The following is a 26800-nucleotide window of genomic DNA, read 5'->3' as shown; positions in this document are numbered from 1 at the left end:
GTTCCCAGACTCCGAGAGGCTAAGCAACAAGGAATGCTCATGGTGGGTTGAAAGAATCTCCAAGGGAGAATAAATTTTTCAGGCAGACTTGGGTAAGTAGGGCTGCGAACATTATGGACCACATGGAGGTGTGTTAGGGAAGGAAGGAGAAAATAATGGGATAAATTATTGGAATTGGGAAGGGCATTTTGGGGCCAAGGTGACCTAGATAGATGGTAATAAATGTGTGCAGAAACATGCAACTACATTATATACAAATGTTCTACTTTGTGTAAGTGCTTTGGGTATTTTTAAGCTTTAGAGTACTTAGAGGGGCCCAGAAGCAATCTTCAGTGAAGAGATAAATATTATGATCAGAACACAAAAAAATTTCAAGTTTCTATCCCAAGTTAACTTTAAACAATTCTTATCACAGGAGTTAATAAGTTATGCTGGAATTTCTAGAAGACAGATTTTTATCCTTCCATACTTTTATATATGTACCACTTATAATTTCTGCTGAATCAGTCCTTCATATCTTATTGTGGTTTGGTTTTGTATAAAAAGTACAAACTATAGCATTTACAAAAATGAGAAATCTGAATCATAAAAGGATGAAGTGTATTTTAGCATTACATATTGCTTGACAGATCAATTTACAATCTCATTCATACAAGATGGTTGATTTAACAAACAAATCATATATTCTTTAAATTGTAATTGCACAGGACTTACTGCTTTCCAGTAAATATGAATATTTTACAAGTGATACTAAGTGACATGGATAGAAATAAAAACAAACTCTTGATATCTCAATATATTCCATAGGAGAATTACACATCTATGTGAACACACATCTATACATTACAAACACAGAATCTATTTAGCACAAAACTAAAACTGAGAAAAAAACAAAAGAAAGTAAACAATTACCAAGAAGAAAACTCAAGTTGGCACCTTCTAAAACAGGTTTTGTGGTTAGGCATCTATGTTAAGGAAACTTACTGTTCTGAAAAATGACCCCAATTTGATTCTTACCATTCATATCACATTGCTTAAAAAATATCTGAAATTTCAATTTCAGAGAATCTGACAATGTCTTCTGGCTTCTGGGTGAACTGTACATAAGTGGTACACATATACACACTCAGGTGCACACTCATGCATATGAAATAAAGTTCAATAATTCATTTTTAAATAGAAAAGACTTTGATTTTCTTGTCTGTAATCAAGAACAATGAAATGTACTCAAATATACATCTGTAAATCATAGTGACCCCAAACCAAAAACATCTACTAAAGCTTTATTTTATTTTGCACATCTTGTATTTTTTTTTTAATGACCAAATATCAGATTAAATACATCTACTTTCTAGGCAGAACTTGCTTAAAAGTTCTTTTATTCTTAGGAAGGTAGTATATGAATCACTAATTAGGAAACACTACTTGGCCTTTTGCACTTACTTTCATCTTGTGTGGACATTAATAGTCATCCTTGAAATTCCAGCTTCTTTCTACTCATCAAAGAGAAGCTGGTGTCTCGGAGCTTCACTAAAGAGTAAAGGACTATACTGAGCAGAAGTAATTTGAACATGAAGAGGAGAAAAAAAGTCCCCAGATTCTGAGAGACCTTAAAGACTAATTTTTCCATTGTATTAATAAGCTCAACATATCTTCCACTATGATCTAGTCATTTTTTTCTTTGCTATCGTCTAAAGTAGCAACAGTTGAATACTGATTCTGCTTCCTCTGCTTTATTGTTTTGGGGACTGTCTGACATAGTTTCAAGTATTTTAAGGAGAAACTAATTCTTTGTTCCCAAGCTTATGTAATTTAAAAAGTGGTGAGAATTAGAACAAAATTAATCCACATTCTACAACTGGCTCACCGCTTGGAATTTATTTCTAATGCTTGTACTGTAAGAACTTCAGTAACATGTCAAAGGAAATCTCATTGACTTTCACTGTAAAAGATTTTAATTTTGTTTCTTCTCTTTTTTTCTCATGCAGGATGGGGTAAGTATTTAACTAATTGGTTTAACTTAGAACTTAGCCAGTCTTGACAAAAGTTTTGATCTGAATTTCCATTTGAATTATTACATAAAAAATTAGATAACATTTCTAAAGTGATTTCTGAAATGTCTCATGTATTTCTTTCACAGCTGTTCATCACACATTGCTATTTTTTCATGTTTTTGAGTATTACATGAGACCTAGATGCATTTTAGCTTAGCGGTTAGAAGAACAGTTGAGGTAGGTTGATTTCTGGAGTTCCTACATGTAGGAGAAGTGAAGAGCATCAAGTGTACATGTACTTGTAAAGTCTGTGTTTCAATCCAAGTTTTCATATAAATGGAATCTTTTCGTGTTTGAGTAGATCATCTGTTAGTCCATTTTTTCATGTGATTTAACGTTAGCTTTACCATGCTTAGTTATTGTCTGGACAACATGTCTATTCATGAAAGGGTATATAAAGTTATCCACTATGACTGTATTATTTAATATATGGTTGTTATGTACTACTATTAATATAAAATACAGTGCTAATATATAATTTTACATTTAGTTTCTTTTATTAAATCTGACATGCTTGTGTTTGGTGCATAAATATTTAGAACTGTAAGGTTTGTTGGATTTTTTCTTTAATCAGTATAAATTTCCTATGCTCTGATTCATTTTCATTTGAAGTTTATTTTGTCAGATATTGAAATAGCTAGCCCTGATTTCTTCTTAATTCTGTTTTCTTAGCATAATTTTCTATCCTTTTACAGTAATGATAAATCTGTTCTTTATGCCTCTTGTTCCTTGATAGACATCTCATTTTTTACATTGAGGCAATTTTCCTCATGGTTTTGTTAAAAATGTTTTCCTGTGTCATTATCCTGGATTTTTTCTTATTATTTCCCCATTATTATTCATAAATTTCATAATTTTATAGTATTTCAGCTTTTGCTGAATGCATTGTGTCTGAATTTTTAGGATCTTATATTTTCACTGGACAAGCTATTCATTTTTTTCTATCATGTTTTCCAAACCTGAAAGTTTGTTGATGAGTTTTACTTCTGAGCTTTTTGTTTGAATTTCTAAATTTTTATTTTAAGATTTAAATTTAGCTTTCCTTTAGTTTCCACTATATTATAATTGTCTGTCAAATATTATATTTTATAACATGATTTGCCCATATTTCATTCAATTGTTTATTTGCATTTTTATAATCTTCATTTTGAAATGTATTCATAGTTCATTCATAAGCCATTTAATATCCTTGAACATATTCATAATTGCTATTTTGAAGTGGTTGTCTTGTACATATGTGTGAGTGCTTCTCTTAAGACATGTTAAAATAGGTTTGGTGGCACCTGGAGAAAGCATATAGCCTTCTTTTTATGTGTTTTTGTATTAGTATTTATACAACTGGCAATATGTTGTTTATCATACATCTCAATGTAGATAACTAATTGCATATTTCTGAGGAGGTGATTGATTCTTTTATTGATGTTGCTCTGACCTGTCAGGTTGTAGAACACAAGAATGATTGTTTTTCAGTCTCGGGTTACTCTGTGTTTTAGAGTTCAGGCTCCATTTTTATAGATCTGAAGATTTGTTGGACCTGTGTGTTCTGACTCCTAACAGTCCCAGACTGATGTAGGATTCCAGAGAGTCTTGTAGAGAAAGAAAAGGGACTGACTTTGGATTTCTTTTAAAAAGGACTTGTGGTCTGTGTTTCATGAGAGTAGCAGAGTCATACATAATAAGCCTTGATGGGACATGAGTGGACCCTGTTACCCCTGGCGATTTTACTTCTTGGCTTACCTTTGCCTTTTCTTTCTTTCTTAAAGGGTGGGGATAGGCCTGTTTGGTGCAGCCCTATGTTGTGGGTTAGTGTTCATGTTATGGTTGCTCTGCAAGCTCAGAGCCCAACAAAAACGTGACAAGGTCGCTATCGCCCAAGCACTCGTAGCCTAGAGCAAGGATCTTCCCCTGAAATTTGGCTATCTATGCTAAGAAAGTATTTGATGACTGAGACCCTCAGTCGATGCACCCCAAGGGTTCAGCCCATTGCACTGGGTCAACGAGAGGTCTAAGTCTAGCCAGCCCTTGCCTGAATAACTGTGGTACCTAAACATTTAGAGGTGTTTGCGAGTGGGTACTCGACAGGGAATGTTCCACGAGTGTGGATAGATTTCCCGAAAGTATGCCTGATTGCACAAAGGTTTGATGCCAAAAACCTCCTCTCCTGGTGGCGCCCCAGGGCAGAGGCTCCCTTTCCCCAACAGAAAGGCATCGAGATGGGTATGGGAAGTATTACTCATTGCACGACAACAAGAGAAGAAACCCATTACAATATCTCATTTTACACAGGGGATCAGGCCTCTGCTTTCCCTCACTGAGTTGGTGCCGCGTTTGATAGGCAAAAGGCTGTTTCATCTTAATAAAATTGATAGAGGGAGATGTTAGGAACCACGGATAGCGGTGACAACATTCACCATTACAAGATTGCGCGGGCATCCTGTGCTCCCACAAGTAAACAACTAACTGCGCAGGTGCAAAAGGCAAAAAAGTCACTGCCCATCCTGGGGCATAATAAGGGATAATGAGTGAACAGCCAATCAGAAGTGAACACACCACTCTAGGGTACATACAGCAGTGCCTTTCCCGGGCTTGGGGTCTTCCGCTTCTGCTGATACAAGAATAAAGTCTCGTTGTAGTAATCACCCGAGCACTGCCTCACGTGTCTCTTTCGTGGGCGAAGGGGACTTGAAGGGGCCCGGAATACCTGCAACACTGCATCCCTTGCCAATTACAAATGGCACTAATTTCATGGAAGTAGAATTGCCCCTGCTTCTCACTGACATTTGTATTCAGGAGAGTGGGCCCTGCCCCTTGCCTGAGCAACACAGTAGAGCTGGACCTTTGTGGTGGAAGAGAATGTGATTCATCTCCAGTGGTATGAGAAAAGGAGAGCTGGCCCTGCTGCTTGGCAGCTGAGGTATTGGGTGAGCTAGCAACGGAAGTGATGGGGAGCTCTTGCTGATGGTGTTAAGTGCAGGAAACCTGTTTGGCTAAGCAACTCAGCTATTACCTAGGCTCAAATCCAGGACTTTGAGTTGGCCCACCACAACAACTACCTCATCTATGAACTGCTGGGGTTGGTGAAATGACCAATCCTAACTATCCAAAGTTGCAGGATATCCATGACACATGACAACAGAATATCTTAGAAGAGTCAGATAAGGTTTTAGTATTAGTAGTGTATCAGAAGCTAGATAACTTGAACCAGATCAATGATTCATTTCAATATACATATGCAAGTAAAAATGGGAAGACAAGAGACTATACTATAGGATACAATGTGACATATTATAGCTTGCAAGAGAACAAGTTTATGGTTTTTTTTTTTTTTTTAATATTTTAGTGGGAGGACGTTGAAGGAGCAGAGGGCCAATATGGAGAGATGAGGGGAATCCTAGTACATAATGTAGAATTCACATAAAATCAATAAAATTTAAAACAAAACTTTCAAGTGCTTTAAACATACATCCATGTGTTCATATAATACATGATATTTGTTTTAATATGATAGTATAATAACAAAGAAAGTCTAATTAAAGGTTCCTTTGAAGATGGAATCACTATTTCTATGTAAAGCTACTTTGTAAAGCAAAAAATAATTCTGTGGTCTTTATTAGGATAGAAGTGACTATCTATACCAAATGTATAACTGCAAACACAATTAATATATCTTTGCTCTTTTTAAAATTAATTAAAACCTTGTAATGATTTTGATCTATCTTCTAAGTTTAGGCATTGTCTCTCAGTTTGCTCTTAGTAAAAGATTGTAGGTTTGGTTGTCTTGCCATGAAGAAGTCACAAAACTCCCTAGATATCACAAGAAAAAGCACAGTGATGGAGTAGAATACTAAGGCTTTTGAGCAGAAATTAGTGTCAATTATTTCTCATTTCACAAATGAAGCTGATGAAATAATAATTCCCTTCAGCCACAAACTGTTATGTAAAATATTGTGTTGTAGCCTCTTTATTATTAAATTATCTTTATTAATATAAATAAATGAAATTCCAGAATATTCTATGTTTACATTATCTTTTTTTCCTGAGGCAAAACAAGAGGTTTATTTTTCTGCCTTTTGTGGTCACCCTCAATCAGTCCCTCAAGGCGAGTGATGAGGAGGCAACCTCAAATGGCCATTGCAAGCAGTTTTTATACTTTTTAAAGGCACAGGTTATATCAGCAAGGTTACAGCTCAAACTTATTGGCTAAGCATATTGACCTTTAGATTTATTTCCTAGCAAGCATGAAAAGCATTTGAACGCTAAGTGAGACTTTTCAGAGGGTTGGGTGACTATCAATCAGTACATTTTGAGGATATTTTGCTCAAGAATGATCCTGTGGGTAAAGAATGGAACTTGGTCTAGCCTTGACCCCAGTCAGGAGGGATAGCTGTAAGGAGGCTATGGGACTGGAAAATCCCTGAGGGTCCCTCATCCCCACCTTCCTATCTTATACAAGCTCCAACCCTGGAGCTGTACTGGGGGTCCTGGGTAACTAACTCATATTTTTCAGTTCCTGTCCTTGTGGTCTCATATTGTTGGCACAAGACCATCAGCTGTACTGCTCCTATTCTTTCTTTTATAAAGGCTATAATCTTGTTCAGTGTGCAGGGTCCAAAGGTCAATAATAACAGTAGAATAATTAAAGGTTCTAACAAGGTGGATATGTGGGTAGTTATCCAAGGGAAGGAGTTAAACCATGACTTGAACCAGCCCTGACACTATTCTCTTTCTCTCTTCTGCTTGGATAGCCCTTCTCTCACCTAGGCCATTGAATCTTCAACAACCCCAGAATGGTCTATATAAAAGCGACACTTGTCAGCTAACATAGCACATAGCCCTCCTTCCTGGAGGAAAAGTTAAGTCTAATCCCCTCTTATTCTGTAGTACTACATCTGATAATAAAGCCAATGATTCTTAAAAGTGACTGATGGAAGTTTCCATTCTCTCTACATTTAAATCAATGGCTGCTCTCAGACTGTCATAATTTTTCCCTTGTAAGACTAAAGTGGAGTTGCTGGTGGTGGCTTCCCAAGCCACCGCAACCCCAACAGAAGGGAGACACTGAGTGCTATAATAGGTTTGGTGGACCACATAGGATAGGGGAAGGTATATGCAAAAAAATAGAATAATTAAAAAATATTTATATATTGAATTTTTTTCTTGTCCAAAATAGAAGATTCTGCCTAAATACTATATACTTAGGGATATTTTCTTATGTTATGCTACACTTACTGCATAGCAAGTTTTCAAGCTATATTTGCATTTAAGCTTGTTCTTCTTTAGAATATAATGATCATAGTCATCATCAATTTTCTTTCAAGGTTGTCACATTATGTATATTCTATATAGATTTGGCTCATTTAGAAGTGAATGTAGTGATGTGTGTGTAATTCAAAAGAAACCATATTTTCAGTATCTTTTTAAATTTGCCTTATTGAAGTAAAGTTATAGAATTAATTATGTATTGTGATTGGAGCCAACTAAAATTATGGATATATATATATATATATATATATATATATATATATTATATGATTTTATATAAAGAGAAAATTTAACAATATTTTCAATTCCTTTGTCTTCCTTCTCAAGAAAATGTATTTTCCTTTTCTTTCTTTACTTTTCTTTTTATTTTTCTGTCATTTTGTTTTTATATGTAAATAAATCCAGCTGATCTCTGCTACTTGGAAGAACTGGAGACCTTCAGCCAGGATTGATGCCCAATGAACAGCAGATTTCTATCCAGGTCCAGGCCATGTGTGAACAAAAGATGATGAATTTTCTGTTTATGCTTCCAAGAAGAGCTGATTTAGACACTGAGAAGGCCCACATTAATACTGAAAATCATGGCTACTCCTTCATTAGCTATAATATCTGGGGTTACAGTTAAATTCATATTAAGAACAACCTTCATCTTTAGCAAGTATGTGCTAATGTATAAAAGTTGGTTGTTCATTATCTAGGAGCCCTCACAAGGATCCAGGTTAGTTTACTCTGCAAGTCTTTTTGTGCAGTCCTTATCCTCTTTAGGTCCTTTAATTCTTCCCCAGTCTCTTCCACAGGACTTTCAGACCTCTGTCTTGTATTTGCCTGTGGGTCTCAATCTGTTTTCATTGGCTGCTGGGTGGAGTCTCTCAAAGTATTGTTAGGCTAGGCTTCTGTCTGTAAGGATAACAGAGTACTATTAATAGTATCAAGGATTGTTACTTACCCATGGGATAGGTCTCAATCTGGGCCAGCCATTGATTAGCCATTTTCTATAGTTTTGCTCTATTTTTGTCCCTTCATATCTTGTAGGCTAGGTACCTTTTGAATCAACAATTTTGTGGGTGTGTTGTTGATCATATAACTCCATTAGGAGTCCTGCCTGGATACATAAAGTTGCCACTCTAAGATTTATATTCCCTACTGCTAGGACTCTCAGACAGAGGTGCCCTACAGAAGCCCTAGGTCCTCCCCATATCCGATGTTTTGGCCTTTCATGGAGTTGCTACCCCTTGACTCACGTCAGATTTCGATTATCACTCTTCTGTTCTTCCTACACCTAATCACTCCCCCCTGACATGATCTCATCCCTATTTCCACTCAGTTCACTCCTATATACACCTCTGATATCTACCTTAATTCCCATTCTGAGAAAGATTCAATCATCCAATCATTCTCCCTTTTGGCCACTTTTGTTATTTGGCATCTTCGGGTCTGTGGTTTGTTGTGTGGTTATCCTGCACTTTATGGTTAATATGTAGTTACAAGTGAATATATACCATGAATGTTCTATTTGGACAGAATTATCTCACTAAGTATAATATTTTGTAGTTTCATCCATTTGCTTGCAAAATTTATGATGTCCTTGTTTGTAATAGCTAAAAAGTTTTGATTATGTAAATGACCCACATTTTCCTTATGCATTCTTCAGTTGAGTGACATCTCAGATGATTCCAGTTTCTGGCTAGTATTAGAAAAAGCTGCTATGAAGATATTAAGGAGCTGTCATTGGGGGATGGTATAGCATCTTTTGGATATATGAACAGGAGTTTTATAGCTAGGTCTTGAGGCAAAACTATTCCCAATTTTCTGAGACTTCCAAATTGCTTTTCAGAGTAGTTGTACAAGTTTGCACTCCTACCAGCAGTGTATGAGTGTTGCTCTTGTACATACCTGGCAGCAATGTGCTGTCATTTGAAGTTTTGATCTTAGCCATTCTGATTGGTATAGAGTAAAATCTCAGAGTCATTTTGATTTCCACTTTTCTGATAACTAATGACATTGAACGTTTTTCAGACATTCAAGATTTCTGTGTTGATAATTCTATGTTTGGCTCTGTACCTCATTTTTAATTGGGTTATTTGGGTTGTTGGTGTCTAACTTCTTGATTTTTTAAAATATATTTTTGATATTAGCCTCCTTTTAGATGTGGGATTGGTGAAGATCTTTTCCTAATCTCTAGCCCATAATGTCTTCATATTGACAGTATCCTTTGATTTATAGAATCTTTTCAGTTTCCTGAGGTCCCATTTATTAATTTTTGATCTTAGTGCCTGAGCCATTGGTGTTTTGTTCAGAAAGTTGTCTCCTGTATCAGTGAGTTAAAGGCTATTCTCTACTTCCTCTTCTATTAGATTTAGTGTTTTGAGATGAGGTCATTGATCCAATTGGACTTGTGCTTTGTGCAGGGTGATAAATGTGGATCTATTCAGCAAGTAAAATGACTGTATGACAAGAACTTCAAGAATCTGAAGAAACAAATGAAACTATCAGAAGGTAAAAAGATCCTCATGTTCATCAATCAATAGGTGGGATTAATGTAGTGAAAATGGCAATCTTACCAAAAGCAATCTACAATTCAATGTAATTATCATTCAAGTTTTAACATGATTCATTACAGACCATAAAAGAACAAGTCTCAGCTTCATATGGAAAATCAAAGAAAAACAAAACAGGATAGTTAAAATAATCCTGTACAATAATAAAACTTCTGGAGGTATCACCATCCCCTACTTCAAGCTGTACTATAATAATATAATAATAAGAGCAATAATAGTAACATGTGCATGGTACTTGTACAGAAACAGACAAGATGATCAATGAGATTGATTTTAAGGCCCAGAAAAAAAGCAATACACCTATGGAGACAGGATTTGTGACAAAGAAGCCAACGTCATACAATAGAAAAAGAGAACATCTTCAAGGAGCAGCAGCCAGTACTTGTCTAATTGGATGTCTACATGTAGAAGAATGAAAATAGATACATATATATCACCCTTTGTTTATTTTTTAAATGAATCCCCGAATAATGAACTCAGAATACTTACCTTGTACCTTTACTCATGTGTGTATGTACATTTCATTCTACAACCACTGTGGATATAACATAAATTCAAGTATAATAGGGACCTTGGAGTATTTTCTGACAGTATTCCTCATCATAATAATAATAATTTTATCTCTTCAAAGCCTTTGGATAGTGTATAATTTTTTGTTTAAAACTTTAAGAATGTAAATGTGATTAATATTATTTCAAATGCAAGCACCAGAATTCTAAACCAAAATCTTATTATAATTTTGGTATCTATTATTAATAAACTGCCCTTATTCATATATATTTATTCTATTCTCAATTATTACTTTATCATTTGCAAATCTAAATCAAGTAAGAATTTGGAGTTCTGACTAATCAACAGAAATATATCTTATTGTATATTCAAGAATATTTCTTTTACTAAATACAAATGAGACAATATACTTATAGATAAGAATAATCTATTTTTATATTTTCATCAAAAAAACTTTCTTCAAGTTTTATATAAATTAATTTATGGAAAAATACAAAATATCTATATCTTTAGAGTCATTTCAAATCAAAAAAATATAAACAGGTGATCTTATTTCTTTGATGATGTATAATTCCACGTAAGAAGATGTAAAAATAGAGATTATATGAGAGGGTATCAGATATCCATCTTATTAATTATCTGTTGTCATGATAACTAAGGCTAGTGGTACTCCATAAAAAAATCTGGATTTCATCAGACACTCTAGCATCACCCTTTGGGGAGACAAACTTTCACATTAGATTTTACAGAATTATTGAAGTTATCATAGTTTCCATTAAGGAATATTTGTTTTACTTAATGCAGCAACTGAAGTAGGAGTAAAATTGACTTATTACACTTTTCACTGCCTAGGTTATAATGAGAATAGTATAGAAATCCTGTAGTATTTAATAATTTTTTCTAATTTTATATCAAGATTGGATAGAATTACAATGTTGGTTAGACCATGGTAGGGATTTATGCTTTCATCTATATCAAACTGTAGAGGCTTAGAATAATTATCAAGACCACGGTCATTATCTTCTTTTAACTCTGTGTTGCTGTGATACTCATACTGAGTGTAGGACTTTCCCTTCCTTAGTTACACCTTAAAATGAGCAATGTTACTCATCATATATGATGGAGCATCATATCTTGTGCTGCAGACAGTGTTAAGAAGAAAGAAATCCATTCAAGAGATTTGAATATATGTGATACAATCAATTGCTATTCATGACATAAAGCCAGAATATATTCTTACTACATGTGACCTCTTAATTCTGACAGCAGTTCATTGAAAGCAAATGCTAATGATTCGAGGTCAATTTCAAATTTACATTATGTATAGTTTCAAAATAAATAATTTTGCAGGGCAGTGGTGGTGCACACCTTTAATCCCAGCACTTGGGAGGCAAAGGCAGGTGGATTTCTGAGTTCGAGGCCAGCCTGGTCTATAGAGTGACTTCTAGAACAGCCTGAGCTATACAGAGAAACCCTGTCTTGAAAAGCCAATAAATAAATAAATAAATAAATAAATAAATAAATAAATTCTATGAATATATGAAAATTGTTTTCTAAATGTCAAAGTATTTGTTAAATAGTATTTAATCCATATTGACTGCATATTTTATAAAGCAAAATAAAAGAAAATAATAATTTAAGTGACTATTGTAATAATATTTGGCTCATATTAAAATTAGTTAAATAAAGAATATTGTATCACTTAATATTTTTAATAAGAAAATTAGAACAAAAATGTATGTTACTAATTCAGTCATTATGACTCATTGGCGTAATGGATGAATAAAATTATTTTTTAAATAACTAGTAATAATATTTCAAAGTTAGGCCATTTGTTTTTATTTCCTTAACTGCATAATTATCTGTAAAATTTATTGGTTATTATATAGAATAGGGTAAAAAATTAAAATATTCTGAGAAACTTGAAAAGGAATTAGTCATTCACAATAGACAATGTATTATATATAAACCATCAATTAATTAATGCTTTTGTAACTGAGTGCATCTGTTTATGCAAGATTTCATGATAAATAATATTAAATCATTGAGCAAGAAGAGAGTGATTATTTACAAAATGTAAAATTTGAGTATATAATTAATTCAAAGTTTAATCTATCATTTTCCAATAAGCAATATAAATTTGTTAGAATTAAAAAGTTATAGGACAGAGTGTCAGGATTACACAGATGTGATGGTGTAATATATAAAACAGAATAAATAGAACAAAAGAGGTGAGAAGGAAAGGAAGAAGAGAAAGAGGATGAGAAGAAATGTGGGAAGAAAACAATACCCCAAGAGAAAACTAGAAATGTGTCTTTAGACCACCCTGTAAAATATAAGTATCACTGAAATGTCAGTGAAAGGCTTTGAAAGCTACTGAGAAGTAAGTAAATGAAAACACCATAAATAATATAATAAATGCTAAAAAGGACTTCTTAATTTGACCTTAAAAATGGAAATATTATTTCCCATTCAAAATTATGATGACAATGGTTTAAATCTCCATAGTACCACATCTTGAACCTAAACAAAGGAATTCATTCAAAGAACTAAAGAATGATCTCAATGATTTACAGATAATAATCCCATAAAGTTACCAAAAGTTGTTCCTTCCTTCAAACTCTGAAAACATTAGTAATGAATATTTTGGAATGTAATTATTATTATTTAAATTTTAGGGCCTCTTTTAAATAATGATTCCATTACTGAAAACAAGAATCAAGAATGTTGTTGACTGTCTAGTATGTCCATGATATTATCCATTATTGTGCCAATTAATTGATTTGTTTAAAACTCATTATAAGATAGCTGTACTTGTTACATTTGATTTCAAGGAAGAATGTGCCCTGGAACAATTACAAAGCAAGAGTCTTGTCACTCCTGTAGCTGACTGATGAATGAACACAGGTTTCATCTGGTGGTACATTACTTGTAACCTGATTTTAGAAACCATCACATTTTCCTACACTCCATAAGATCAATGCCACCTCTGTAGAAGTGAACTTGTTTGGTATGATGAAATGTCTACCAGATAGACAATTTAGCATATTAGACAGCTGCCTACTCTAAAGCATCTCATGTGACTATATAATCCCCTCCTTTATTTTTAGTTTTTCTAATTTGGTCTAAATGAATGTACACATTGTGCAGTTCTGAATCTGATTCAGTAGTACTTGATGCATAGCATAAAGATTAAAATTCACCATCACTTTCCTCCAGATGGGTCTTTGTGCAAGAGTTGAATCTCTTCTGGCATCAAATGCTAAAGCTTCCAGTGATCACAATGTAGATGTTCAGCAAGACAATTTTAGCTTTAGCATCATGCTTAGAGAGTCATAAAGTATAGCTCAATTTTTATGAAAAACTTTAGGAGAAACATATTGATATGTCTATCTATTTACATTTTAATGGGATATGAGTCCAGTGTTGTATATTTTTATTATATGCAACTAGTTTTCTGGCAAAACTACTGTGAATCTTGCTGACATTTTGCATGAGTGGTTCTCAATCACTTAAATATGACATTGTGCTTGCATAATCTTCTAGTGTATTTACATTTCTTCTTTGGTTCAAATATTAGTTCCTTGAATGTAAGTATAACCTGTAAATAAAGGTTTTTGAAAAAGATCTAAAGGAAAGAAAGCCAGCAAGAGAAGGAGGTAACCATTATAAACAAAAGAGTTTTACAATGCCAGTATGATACCAAACCACACTCCCCTAGTATCATGAACTTTAATTTGGAGAGTGGTTTTATGAAGATGAAGCCTCAATATGTTTTACTATGTGGCATTCCATATAAAACCTTGATTTTTTTTGTCTTCAAAATGGAAAATTCCCTTTCATCCAATCGTGCTGCTTTTTTCTATCTGGTCCTTTTGAATTTTAAAAATAATTTATGTAATATATATATCTTCATAGCTTTGCAAACATGGTGGTAGTTATGCTGTGTCTTTGGCCATTATTTTCATCTCACACCATTCAAGAAGAAGTGTCATATTTCAAATCAGTATTTACCAATACCTGGATATCTTCATACTCCTATATATAATGGGCATATTTAAGTGAGGTAGGTAAAAATGAAAATATATTAACATTATTTTTCATTTTGCATTTATAATATGTATGTATTTCTAAGTGTCTATGGGTGTCCATATAAATAAAGTACCCAGAATGGCCAGAAAAAGGCAATTAGATTCCTTGCCACTGGAGTCATAGGTCAGTGTAAGCTACCTAATGTGTGTAAAAATTTGGAGTTTATTTCAGTACACAAACTAGTTGAATACTGCTGTATTTCTTCACATTATTTTTATTAAGACAAATTCTGTAAGCTAAAATAACCATATTTTTCATTAATGACATCAATCAACAAGTGAAAATGAGTCTTTCCTGGTAAATAAAAACATTGGAAGTAAGGGTTAGGTTCCAGCATAAAGAAAATTAGAAACAGACCTAAGAGCCCACAAGAGAGGTCTGGGGAGGGAGCACTGTACTTAAACCATTATGTTCCTTGAATTGAGTTGAAGGCCATATTTGCTTTCTTTTTTCCTAGGTTATGTAACTTTTTTAACTATATACTTTGTTTTCTATGTGAACATCATTTTATAATTGTTTATTATTTGTTTTGTATTAAAAAATGTTTAGTCACATGAATTTTAAGCATTTCTGGTTTTATTTTTAAAACAGTGAGGCTTGTTTCGTTTGTTTTGTTCTTTCCATCTTGCCATCTTGACTTTTTTTTCTTAATAGAGCTGAACTCAGGACTGACTCTCTCTCTCTCTCTCTCTCTCTCTCTCTCTCTCTTTCTCTCTTTGTGTGTGTGTTTTCAAGAGTATATGTATTGGTGTCACTGTTTAAATAGAAACCAGAGAAGAATATCATGTTATTCTCCATCCTAGCTTTTCCTTTTAAAATAAGAGGCAAACACGATTTTAAAAAAAATTATTATAAATGCAATTTGTTCTAATTAAATTACAAATAAAAGCAGCACTTGACTGAAGAAACCTTTCAAATATTCAGAGACAAATTGCTCTGTCCATCATGATTCTTGAGATATTCTCTCTCATTCAATGCAAAATGAATGTATTCTGATTGGTCTGGGCTCCAATAAACGTTCAAGAATTTTTTGTTTTCCCTGCAATGAGGGAGATACTACACATCTTCATATGTGTCATATGGATACTGGCAATTTCACTCAGATCATGACAGCTGCTATGGTGGCACGTTGCAGACATAGCTACCTGTACAGTCTTGGGACTATTGATTTTTTAAATTTTTATTTCCTTATAATTTTTGCTTTCACAATTGTGATGATATGATAGAGAACTTTTATATAATTTTATTCTATTTTCAAAGTATTTTTTCAATAATATATATGCATATATCATTACCTGGTAATATATTATATATACATATATATTTTCAAATAAATATAAATATATATTCAAATATAACAGGTAAAGTGGAATATTTTTTAAAGAAAACTAAAAAATTAGTACTGGCTAAATATTATTAAATATTGGGATTTATTTGGATTCAACCAAATTTATCAATAATACATCTTTCATCCAGGACACTCTGATAAATAATGCTGTCTCATCATCTGTTTTACTATTTCTTTCAGCTTTCTTTTCTCTCTCTCTCTCTCTCTCTCTCTCTCTCTCTCTCTCTCTCATTCTTTCTTTTTTGTCTTATTTATTTATTTTTCTACAATAATAGTCTCTCTTTGTAGAGCAGGTGGGCCTATAATTCACAAAAAACCATCCTGACTCTGCCTCCTTGGTGCTAGGATTAAAGTTTACCGTAGTGTGGACATTCCTTGGACTATTTAACATAGCCAGTTTTGAAGAGGAATTGTCAATATTCTGTAGAGAAAAAAATCTTAAATGTCCAGTTGTTATGTTTATTAAACTTTTGATCATGTAAAATAGTATGACTATTATTCAACAGTTAAAAGTAGAAATGACATATTGCCCTTCAATAATATATTTGAGTATTTACAGAAAGAAAATTGTATCACTTTTTAATAAAGCATTCTCTATTTCTCAATTCAGATTAACTCAGATATGAAATAAACACATATCACTGAAGTGAAATATATAGGGAAACCTGACATATTGAACATTTAGCAATTATAAATTAAACCTTGTTGAGTCAGAGTACATGAAGAGGACTGTAAACTATTAAGTAAAATAAGCCAGAATTAAAGCAAAATACTTTATTTAGTTATTTTTATTAGTTTTTTAAAGCCTGACATGTAAATTTAATGTTATAGAAGTTGATGGAATAATGGCTGCATCAGATGGAAAGAGTTCAATGCTCCAGAGCTTTCTTTATACAAAATGAATTCTCATCCCTTTACTCCTCCCAGTTGTTCCCCACATCCAGTCCCACTGGATCTACTCTCTGTCTGTCTCTCACGAGAAAAGGAGAGGCATCTAAGATATAACAATCAAACAGGAAAAAATATAATAAGATAAACAAAGGGTACCTTATTTAATTGCTGATAGACTAACTAGAAAGGTACAGTTTGAGCATTCATATGTTCTTTGTAATCAAAGAATTCTCTAATTGAAGATCCACTCAAAAAGAAAAAACAAAAATAACACAAAATTTTGAGCATGAGAAGTAAAGGAAAGATGAATTGAATCTTAATCTTCCTCACTGCTAAACTGAGAAATTCTTAGATGCACTTGAAAGATTCTAGAGGCCAATATAAAAATGATTAATCTGATGAGAGAGACTTACTGTAGAGCACTAAGGGTGCCACTGGTTACACATTTAATAAGATTCCTTGTATGCATTATGTGAAACAATAGACAATAAAAGGCTTAAAAGGATCTTAATACAATAATAATATGTTGGACAAAGGAAATGAAGCTTAATTAGATAAGTTAAGAACAACTGCACATGATTCACATTTGAGAAAATAAAGATATTATTTGTTTTATCGATATCATAAGGGAATATAAAATTTACATTTATATTGTAAATCAACAAGGTAGTCTAGAACCGACCCTCTCATTACCACCTCCCTCCCCCATGAAACGTATACACATCCAAATGTGTCACGGTTCAGCCCTGTTGGATGTTCTTTCTTCTTTGGTTTCTCATGAGTCAGTGGAGGAGGAAGAACTTCTACAGGGCTAAGACTTTGCCTTTGGAGATATTTAGTGGTGCAGTTTATTAATAAAATGTTTACCAATCCTAAGTCTAAGTCACTTTGCTTCAGTAGCTGAAGAGTTCCTTCAGAGGTCCTCTGAGGGGAGAAACTATTTAGCACTTCATAATAAAGTAAGATCAAGTAAACTAGCCTTTGTTTTATCTCTGCACCCTCTAACTTTCACACTACTTAAAATCACAGGAAGAAAAGGGGACACATTGAAAAGTGGTTTTAGCTTTTATTTCTTTTTTTCCATAAAAATTTTTTTCTCCAACATTTTACACCTTATTCAGCTTTCGAGATCCACAATTCACATATCAGGTTTGTTTGAGACTGGCTAAGGCAACAACATACTTCTCTGCCCTGACCTGTACCACAAATCAGCCACAAAATAAAGTCAATTTTTCAGCAAAGAAGGTCCTAAATATCCCTATTGATAAGAATGAATTGTGAACTGAAGAATAAAGCCTGCATATCTGAGTAATTAGACTGATAAACTCTTGGAGTTTGAATAACTCCTTGTTTATCTTTCTGGATATTACTCTACTTAATGCACGTTGCTATGGTTAGGTATTGATACATCCCCCAAATGACACTGTGTTGAAGTCCTGTCCTCAGTATGGCATTTTGAGGAGATAGTATAACTTTTATGAAGTGAGACTTGGTGGGAAGTTTCTAGAAAATTGGAGGTGTGCTACTTGAAAGAAATTTATATATACTACTTGGTAGTAATCCAGGTTCCTTTTGAGTACTGATATGGGCTTTGGTATTTTCTGTTCTTTCTCCCCAATTCTGCTTAAGAAGCATTCAATTTTCTTCCACATAAAAATTTTGATAAGACATCACCTACCCTCTCCACTGAATTTCAAAACCAAGAGGCTAACCAGCCTTGGATTTATAATCTCTAAAATTCTTAATTTAAGAAATGCTCCTTCCCCTTTAAAAATATAAATCAGCTGCCCTGAGAATTTTACTATAGTAACATTTAATCTAATCATTAATTCTCTGATGCTACTGAAGCATTCAGGAACAGAGAAACAATACATTGCAAATCTATCAATGAATAGGTGTACCTGGAAGCCATACTGGTTACACAAACCATCTGCTTCTTTCGAGTGTAAGATGATGCTCAAGGGCATAGAGAGAGACTTATGAGATCTTTACTGTAGATGGGCTCAGAAGGTTTACTTGGGTTATTATACTGAAATAATTGGTGAATGAGGCTTTCAGGATTATATGATGTGCTGTGTAAAGACCAAATTTTCTCAGAATACTGAAGTCCAAAGTATGATGCTAAAAGTAGATGGCTGCAGAATAAGGAGAACAAAAGATTCTCCTTTACAAGACCCATTTAACACTATGGGCTGGTGAGGAGGATCTACAGGTAAAGAAACTTGCCTGGTGACCTGAGTTCAAAGAATCCACATGTTGGAAGGAAAGGACTAACTCAAACAACTTGTTCTCTGATGTTCACAAAAAATTCATAGCTTATGAATATATTCCCCTCCCGTACCACAATTACTAAATGTAATTTTTAAAAGAAAATAATGATAACCCTTTGAAAATGTAGAAAAGCAAACATGATTATGTGTTCTGTGCTAATTTTTCTAGGATATCTAATATATTTTATACTGTATGTTATAATAGCGTAGGGAAAATTAAAGTAAAAATAGCATGACTTTAACATATATAGTAAGAAAGGAACACAATGACAACCTGACATTGTTATATACTAAATACAACCTGTGATAAGATCTTCTAAACATTTTTCTATAAAAGCTCTCTAAGACAAAGGAAAAGTGGCTTCTAAGGAAAAAGGAAATAAGTGTTTTCTCTTTTTTTGTCAGCACTTATATATTTTTTCAGAATACATGATTACATGGTAAAAAAGTCACCACAAGTTTATACATTAAAATCAAATCATAAATCAAACAAAAAGTTTACAAAGGAGAATGTTTACACCCATATCCATTAGGAGAAATTATCTGGCTAAACATTCATCAACTTTTACTAGCTCTATAGTTCATGGAGAGTTAAAAATCATGATTTTTGTGACTAATGTATTAGTGATGTTTCATAGAGGTAAATCCAGTCATTATTTTATCTTCTGTCCTTGCACCTAAAAGAAGTCATTAGTTTCCTCTTTATGACCTTTTGTTAATGATTTTACAACCTCTTGGAATGTGCTCTCTAAGTTGCAGATGAAGGAATGCTTATTACCTCAGAAGCAATAAACTCATGAAATTTGAAGGCTGGCAGAGTTCTCAATGCAGTTCTGACATCAGAGAGGACATTAGTACCAGTCCTATTATAAAAGAACTTAATAATTACTAATATAATTTTAGGAATTCTTATAGGATCATTGTTAAAAATTAAAAAAAAATTTTGTCTATATAACGTCACTACAATACAGTAAAGAACATGTTCATTTTTCTGTAAATGTATGTTCAAAAGGGTGGGTTATTATCTAGCTCTATCTATCTATCTATCTATCTATCTATCTATCTATCTATCTATCTATCTATATGAAAAGCATATTAATAGCAAGAATCTTTCCCAAAATTAAATTCTCCTGGCCTTGCCTATAGGAGAAAATCCATTGTAGATTTGAATCTAAGCTCAAGAAGATCATCTGCTAGTTTTTAGCTTCTCCTTCGAGGCTTCTGGCACAAATGCACACATTTCAATACTGAGAAATGAATATAGCAACTTGTTTTTGTTAGATAAGTACAACTGAGGTACATTTCTAGGTCAGTCTTGTTTTTCCCGTTTAATATTATTTTTATGAGTCTGGGTATCATTGATTTGAGCAGTTTTGCTTTTAACTCACTCTATAGCCTAAGAAGACCTTGAACTTTCAATCTTCCTGCTTAAAAGCCCATGATAGCTTGCATTACAAGCCGTAAATACCATGACTATCCAGAATTCCATTTATTAATATTTGAAAAGCATTTCCTAGGGTATATCTCAGAAGTCTGTATTTCTGTATCACGTTAATACATCATGAATATTTAGCTTATACAGATAAAACTTCTGGGAGAGGCTAAGTTAATAATAAATAGATTTTATTGCTTTTTCTATATCAGAGAATCATCAATACTAGACTATAATTTTGACATTTAAAGAAGAAAATAGACTATTCTAACCTCAATTTCTTTTCCTGGACAATCTTTGCAATAATTACTCTGAAAGAAATATTTTCTAAAAACCTGTGACAATAGCATGGAGGATATGATTATTTTAAAAATGAGACTATTCAGTATCAAAGAACTGGAGTACCTGACCAAGGTCTCCTACCTATACTTCAAAATTACATCACACCTTATTATATAATCTAACCAATTTAATAGAAAAAGAGTGGCAATGAAGTTAAATGTAACATCACTGTTAACAATTTATGTTAACCAAAAGAATCCAGATTACATCCCCAGAACTTCACACACACACATTCACTGGAGAGAATAAAAGTAAAGACTGTTAACATATATATGCAGAATGCCCTGATGATTCTTCTTATTCCCAGTTTGAGGCATTTTTAATTAATAAAGTCCTAATATTATAGAGTACTGAAGATAGCTTGTAGCATACTAATGAGACAGCTTGGGATTTTCTTTTATATATATCAAAATGAGATAAGTATTCAAATGTATTTTGAAGTCCAAGTTATTGTGTGTATCTTTGAATAAAATATTCTAGAAATGAGAGTCAAAAGAGTGAATTGTATCCAGTTAGATTAGGATAAGGTAACAAAAGTGTACTGTGGAAATGGTAAAAACAATAAGGTATAAATTTGCAATAAAGCTTTGAGTAAAGTTATATTCCTTTAAAAACTATTTTTGTTGTGTGCTTATTATTTTATCTATTAAACTTGCATTAAATAAAGAATGATGTACCAAAGGTGACTTGAAATTTATAAACTGTTTGTGAGTAGTTAAGAAACAGACCTCAAAACTAAGCCCTGAGTGGCTTTTTACAATTGTTAATAAATATTTACTCATATTTAATATTGAATATTGAAATTCAACTCATTTTCAAGTGACAATAACTGAGTGATTAATGCCTACTAAAATGTACTAATTTCAATACATTATTGACATTTATTGAGTGCTTTAACTCAATAATCTACAAATGTAACTGGCTACAACATGACCTTACCCAAGTTAAGAAACTCAGATGCTTACATGCAAGCAGACCACAGAAATGTCAGAATTTTCAGTTGTCTATTCAATTACAAAAACAATAATTTGGAATTTGTATTATAGTATAATTACATGTCAGTTTGTAGTGATTATTATGTATACTTAGTGACACATCACATTCTTTATTTAAGTGCTTATTATTATTAGTTAATATTTATTTATTTATTTATTTATTTACATCCTAAATATTGCCTACCTTCCAATCACTTCCTACAGAATTCTTCCCCTGTCATCTCTCCTCTTTGCCTTTGAGAGGTTGCTCACTCTGAGGCATCAAGTCCCTACAGGATTAAGCACATTCTCTCTCACTGAGGCTAGAAAAGGCAGTCCTCTGTTACAATTGTGTTCAGGGTCTCAGACCAGTCTATGTATGCTCTTTGCTTAGTGGATTAATCTCTGGGACCTGTCAGGGATCCAGGTTAGATGACACTGTTGGTCTTCCTATAGAGTCGCCATCCTTTTCCTTCAATCCTTCTCCTAAAGATTCGACAGGGGTCCCCAACCTCTATCCAATGCTTAGCTATGAGTGTCTGCATCTGTTTCAGTCAGCTACTGATAGAGCTTTTCAGAGGACAGCCATGCTTGACTCCTATGTCCAAGCACAACGTAACATTAGTAATAGTGTCAGGGTTTGGTGGCAGACCATGGATGGATCTCAAGTTGGACTGGTCACTGGTCAGCCTTTGTTCACTTTCTGCTCAGTTTTGTCCCTGCATTTGTTTTAGACAGGAGCAATTTTAGGTTGAAAATTTATTTCACTGATTTTTAACCCTTGAGATTCATATTATATCCAAAGTAATTTTCAGGTAGTCTTTATTGCAAAGACATTTATGAAGTTCCGCCCTAAGAAATGTATTTATGTGTACCATTATATAACATAAAAGTGGATTAATGAATGTTAAAAGTTATATATGAAAGGAGTTAAAAGAAGTAAGTTTTGAAGTCAGGGAAATACTGGTTTGTCTTTTACTATCTAAGATTTCTAGGGTCAGTCACTTATCTAAGCAATGACTTTGTGGTAGGAAATGCAAGCAACATTTGCTATCAGAAATTCAAAGCAACAAGTTGTGTTATAAAAATAGATGTGAATCACTGATCCATGTTGTCTGAGATTTAAAGAAGAAAAGTAGAAGAGAAGTTTGAGAGTTAAAGTAGAGAAGAATAATAATTAGCACATTATTTGAAAAACAACTGGTTGATGTCAGCTAAAAGAGAAATATTGTTCTACCATGTAAAACTTACTTGAGATTCTGTGTAACTATAATTGGGGGTTCTATCTGAAGCTACATGTGTGAAAATTTCTCAAAGTTCTGTGAAAACAAGCTGGTTGTCATTTTGTTTTTGCATCAGATATTTCACAATTCTGTTTGGTTGGTTGAGTGACTCCTTGTTTTGATACAATCTCATGGCATAACCTAGGGTACACTTGAACTCTCAGCAACTTTTCTTCCTCAGTTCCCTGAATTTGAATTAGAGGGCTGATCTATCTCAGCAAAACTGTAATTTACATTCTGAAAACAAACCTACCATTCTTCTGTTGTGGGACATCTGGGTTGTTTCTAGCTTCGGGCTATCACAAACAAGGCCACATATGTAGCAGAGGATGTCCATTTAGGGCATTAATGAGAGAAGAGGTCCTTGGTCCTGTGAAGACTCAATACCCCAGTAAAGGGAAATTTGAGGGTGGAGAGGCATGAGTGGGTAGGTGGGTGGATAGGGAAATACCCTCATAGAATCTGGGAGAGGGAGTATGGGATGGGGTTTCTGGTGGGGACTGGGAATGGGGATAACATTTTAAAGGTAAATAAAGAAAATATCCAATAAAAAAAGAAACTACCATTGATTAGATGCTACTGGGGAGAAAGGTCTATAGTCACTTTTATTATTTTGTAACAAGTTTCATCTATTACCATTTTTTCATTGTAATGTAAATTCTCAGGGAGATAATATATAACATATAAAACACACACACAAACACACACACACACACACACACACACACACACCTGTGCCTCTTCTCTGCCTAAAAGTCAAATCTATACACTGTATCGCATCATTACCTGTGACAAAAACACAAATTAGATAAGCAAATTTCTCTGAAATTGGAACTTTTCTTTTTCAACATCAAATAAAATGAAATATTGAACAAAAAAAGAAAGAACACTTTTATATTGATTAATGATATAATGTTATTTGGTGGATAAAAGATTTGGAAAGTAAAGTTCATTTTAATACTGATGCATGTTTTGCTTAATGTGGTATGATATATCATCATCATTTAATTTCTGTCAGTTACATGATCTAGATTTAGAGAACATTTAGATAAGTCCTGAGGTATAGAGGCAGTGATTAGAAACCAGAATCATTGTGATTTATTCAGGCAATGATTTATTAAGAAATTAATGCCATTTTACAATTAGTAGCAAAACCAGAATAGACTAAAGAAGTCAGATAGTAGTAAAATCATGTTTTTAGAAAAAAGCTGGCTGCCCAAGGTTTGGTAAAATACAGACAGCAAATACAGCTAAGTTAAAAGAAGCTGCAGGCTAAAGAACAGAAATTAAGCCAGGGCCACAATAACAGGACAAGAGGGACTCCAGAACACATAGGACACTCACAATAGCTATTTTGAAGTCCTTATCTCATTTTCAGCTATGTTACATCTTCCAGGGTCTACTGTAGTAGGGTTGCAGTGTTAAAGTATTTGTATTCAGTGTTAGTAAATTGGGTTTTGCTCTTATGCCTACTCTTCTAGGTTCAAAAAAATTGTGATTCTAGGTGTTGCTATCTGGTCTTTTTGTTTGTTTTTGCTTGTTTGCTTATCTCTTTCTTTGTCTGTTTGTGGGTGTTTCATTACTTGATTTCTCTTTTACATTTTAGGATCTTAGGTTGCCTTCGGTTGCCTGGTATGGTGTACTTCTGAATCCCTGTTAGTGATTCAGGAGGTTCTAGGTATTATCATGTTTCTTGGTATTAGGAGATAACATAAAAGAATGGAATGGGCTAGAAGGAGAGCTAAAAGGGTCCACAGGGAGGAGGAAAAAGGTTTGACATAGTACCCAAGGAGAGGAATCATAGATGGAAGACAGGTACCTGCTAAGAGTCTGCTACTGTGCTGAATATGAGAATGGGAAATTTGCAATGTAGGATAAAAACATCAGTAAATCACCTACATTATTGAAATAACCAGTAGGTTCCCAGGTAGAGAATATTTCCTGGTGTTAGTGATAGCACAAAAAAGTGGCATAAGGCAGCAAGGCTCAGTTTCTGAAAAGGATCTACAATGTTCTCAGAAAATAGAGGAAAAGAGGAAGGAGGAACTGTACACATAGTCTGCTAGAGGGCTGGCCATCATGTTAAAGTTATAAAGTATCAAAACAAGGAAAGGTTTCTCATAAGCAGAAAGAATACATATAATAATTCTATGGATAACTGATAAAGCCAGAAGCAGTTGTGATTAACTGGAATGAAGTAAGTAATAAACCCATTATATGAGATCAATTGGTTGGCGAAAGAACTGTAATAAACAGGGAGTGGGTATGTTTAAGGAGATGAGACTGTGTTTAGTAATAACATCAGAAGGTACACCCATAAAATTAATTTTTAATTAATGTATTTATTCACTTTACATTTGATACTGACTCCCCAGGTTCCTTCTTTTTTATGAGTTCTACCCTTACAAATCCCTCCTCCAAGAAGAAGAAGCCCTCCTTGGGTACCACCCCATCCTAGGACATCCAGTTACAACAGGACTTATATAATAAGTTTCAACTGAAACATAAACTTTGCTGATTTTTAGGAACAGTGCCAAATTATGTGAAATATACCCAAGAACATTTGATCAGCATTAATAATGTAAGAAGTGAGAATGGGCAAACCATATCTAACATATGATAATTGATATATAGGAAAGCATTGGCCATTGAGACTTCACTCTTCTTTTGGTTCACATGTCCTCCATTACATTCTTGATATTGATCTATTAACAAATCACAAATCATTTTTTTATTATTAAATCATTAGGGGTAGAAATCTTGCAAGCTACATTATTGAATGATATAATGCTTTAATTACATGTTTATCAGGTTATTATTGGAGAAAGTAGATGGTGAACTACTATTCATCAAGAGACAGCTAGTGGCCTTCAGACAGGTAAGATATTAATCTTGCCACTTAATATCCAGACAGGAAAGCACAAAAAGATTAATAGGTTCAAACCTTCATTTCATGTGAGTAAATAGTATTCCCTGTGACAGTGATCAGGATGATCAAATACCTCATATTACTGATGAATGAAGTCAAAGAACTCAGCTGGGACAAAGAAAGTGAATTAACACAACACACATTTTCTATTATTATTCAGTACTTGTACTTTCAGTTTTAGTCTTTCCCTGCATGCCTGCCTATGTGCAAGTGTGTGCATGTCTGTGTGTGTGTGTGTGTGTGTGTGTGTGTGTGTGTGTGTGTCTGAGAAAGAGACAGAGAAAGATGGGAATGGGGCGTGGAAGTGGAAGGGGAGAGAAAGAGAAAGAATCAGAGAAAATAGATAGGAATAGAGAGGATGACACTTAGCATTGGATAATGCAAATTTTGGAAAACAGTTTGTTTTCTTTTATTATGGATTTCTCAGGGATCGATCAAGCTCAGATCATCAGGCTTGTTGATAATGTTCATCTCTGATTTAGTAATCTGGTCCTATTCTCAAATTTAAATCAATCAAAATTATATCACACAAAAAAGTAACCTTTATTCCTCTGATATAATTGTTATATCAAAGGCTTACTGATGAATAAGCTCACCCTTACTACTTTTTGCTGAACACTGGTTGACTGGTTCAAGTTGGCTATTCTGGCCCAAAGTTCTCTTCAAACTGACTGATTCAAAATGGTTTCTCCCAGCTTCTCACTGAATTGCTCTGATTGGCCTCTAACTAACTCTGGAAATCTGTTCTAATCTGCTAGATCTTTATTCTCTGGGTTCCACTGCAGCTCTGAGCTGCAGGAACTCAAAAAGGAACTCAATGCCACTGCACTGCACTCACTGCACTGATCCCCAACT

This window comes from Arvicanthis niloticus, chromosome 2, assembly GCF_011762505.2.
Source record: "Arvicanthis niloticus isolate mArvNil1 chromosome 2, mArvNil1.pat.X, whole genome shotgun sequence".
Classification (NCBI taxonomy): domain Eukaryota; kingdom Metazoa; phylum Chordata; class Mammalia; order Rodentia; family Muridae; genus Arvicanthis; species Arvicanthis niloticus.
The sequence above is the reverse complement of the archived record's forward strand: the minus strand, read 5'-3'. Positions refer to the sequence as shown.